Source organism: Clupea harengus, chromosome 13 (genome assembly GCF_900700415.2).
Source record: "Clupea harengus chromosome 13, Ch_v2.0.2, whole genome shotgun sequence".
Classification (NCBI taxonomy): Eukaryota; Metazoa; Chordata; class Actinopteri; order Clupeiformes; family Clupeidae; genus Clupea; species Clupea harengus.
The window spans coordinates 15,090,344-15,092,843 of NC_045164.1; the positions used below are offsets into that span (position 1 = coordinate 15,090,344).

At 52.6% G+C, this 2,500-nt stretch overlaps 1 protein-coding gene across 4 annotated transcripts in view; it reads right to left on the bottom strand.

Moving 5' to 3' along the window:
• Positions 1–2,500, bottom strand: part of zmiz1a (zinc finger, MIZ-type containing 1a) — a 127,936-nt gene that overhangs the window by 41,439 nt on the left and 83,997 nt on the right. The gene's annotated exons all lie outside the window — the stretch shown is intronic.

Below are 2,500 nucleotides of genomic sequence, written 5' to 3' on the forward strand. Positions count from 1 at the left end.
GAAGATGACTGATTACAGCAGGTATATGGGCATGTCTAAAAAACGCCACAATCAGCAGAGAAGACTAACTGACTCTCAGCTATTTTCCACTCGCCACAATATACTGTAGTGAAAAGCAATGACTGATAAATTCAACCAACATCGATATATACTGTATATAAAGGGCAGTGCACTGTATCATGTTTTAGAACTGAGCAAAGCAAAGCCTTGGGCTACAAACTGCAGTCAGTCTGTGGTTTCCCGGTATGTTATATGAACACAGCTACATTTCAGAGAATTCAGAACACAGCTTTAAGAGCAGGTTTCCCCCCATTCTTTTTATTCTCTTCCATCTTTTTTTTTGTGGGCTTTTGTCTGAAAGCTCTTCAGTCTCTGGCCGAGACCCTGCCTGGGCCCTTCAAGCCGTCCGAGGATGGCCCTGTGTGAGCAGGCAGCTGTGCCCCTCTCTCTCTCCCTCTCTCTCTCTCTCCGTGACAGATCCACCCCCAGCACAATGAGCCTCTGTGTGCCTCAAGGTCTCCCCCTGGCACTGCTGGGCGGCTTAATCCAGCATCCTCACCCTCTTTTGTCTGCTAAGATGTAATAGATCCGCAACTTTGAAAGCAATAGCCAAAGACGCTAAGCCAAACAAAGAGCCACGCTGAAGTGCTTTGCGGCAGGGAACTCAATGAAGACCAGCTTACTCATTTTTTATTGAGCTCTCTCTCTGATATTGTTTATCTCCCCCTGAAACTTCCTTCCAGGCAGCACTAGCAAGACACGAGAATTAATTTCCCGCCAACGAGCACGAGCTCTCAAGCTCTCATCTGCCTTTTTTTTCCCCCGCCGTGGCAGCCGGGGCTAACTGATTCCGGTGCGGCTCGGTAATGGTGAGAGACAGACTGCCATGTTTTTGCACATGTGATCTAAAAGCCCTCCCTGCCTGCAGGTCTGAGGTCTACAGCCGTCGCGGCCGCCCGCGAGGAGGCGTCGCTGTCTTTAGGGGGCAGCAGAGGTCGACGTTTTGAATGGGGAGCTTTAGGATCGCCTCACAAAGAGCCGCTGTGACAAAACGGGCCGGTCTCCATTGTGGCAGTAATGCGTGCTCCTGCTGGGTAAATCCTTGACAACATAAGGGAGATTGTTGGCTGTGAAGACTCCTTTATTGCCACTGCGGCTTGTGGTGACACAACAGAGACGAGAGAGAAAGACTGTTTAAGTGCATATTCTTCAGATCATCATCATCATCACTTCACACGGACAGATGGTGACAGACGCTTAGATACAGAGAGACAAAATGAAACAGACAAATGCATGGCTAGAAGGAGAGAGACAGGGGTGCTGTTTTGATGGCACAGTTGATGCCGCCGATGTTATGGAGCCTGGCGTATCTGTTCGGACTGGCACAGAGGCTGGGGCATTTGGCTGCCATGCCACACAGGTGTTGAGCATTCACCGTCCAAACCTGCCTCTCACCTCCCCCTCTCTGTCCACACACACACACACGCACACACACAACCCCACACGTACACACACACACACACGCACACACATGCACACACACACGCTCACACGCACATACACACACGTACAAACACACACACACACACACACACACACACGCACATACACGTACACACACACACACCGCACACACACACACACACACACACACACACACACACACACACACACACACACACACACACACACACACACACACACGTACACACACACACGCACACACACGCACACACACGTACCAACACACACACACACACACACACAGCGTTAACACGGCCTCTCTGCCTCCAGGCAGCGCTGTAGCCCGTCATCCATCAGCACGGCCACCCCAGCTCTCTGGCACACGTGGCCCCATCAGAGCGTCGGCGCTGGGGTGGGTGGAGCGGGTGGGGCGGGTGGAGCGGGTGCCGCTGCATACTCAAGCAGCCTCATTAGGAGCGGACACACGCATCAGTATTCCTGCCGCGTCGCACGCCGCAACATCTTCTCGGCCCGCAAAATAGATGATGGTTTTAATTAAAGCGCCGTGGCTCGGCAATGTTTCTGTAATTATTTGAATGACATGATTTCTCCGCGTGGCGGCGGAGAATGCGGCGGGAGAAGTTAATTGTCTTGATCTCCCGATCTGTTGGCTGATTCTCCCCCCCCCCCACCCCCCCTCTCTCTCTGAGCGGTTTCAAAGAAATGGAGTAGTGAAAGCGGGGTGTCTGGTTGTTTTTCACGGACGACGTTATTGCAAAAATGTATCAGCCTCTAGATGCCAGGAGTGCAGGAAGAGTGAGCTCCATGTGATCCATTGAAATGATGAGACACGGGTGTCAGCTCCCCCAGGGGAAGAGCCCCTCTCCGGGACTGACTGACTGACTGCACACTCCCCAAGGCCTCCAGTCCACCACCTGCTGACTCCACTGCTGGACGGCTGCAGGCCCACAAGAGAGAGACACTCAGGGAGGGTCCACATGAATGAATGGATGTCAGACCACTGCAAGAGCCTGGC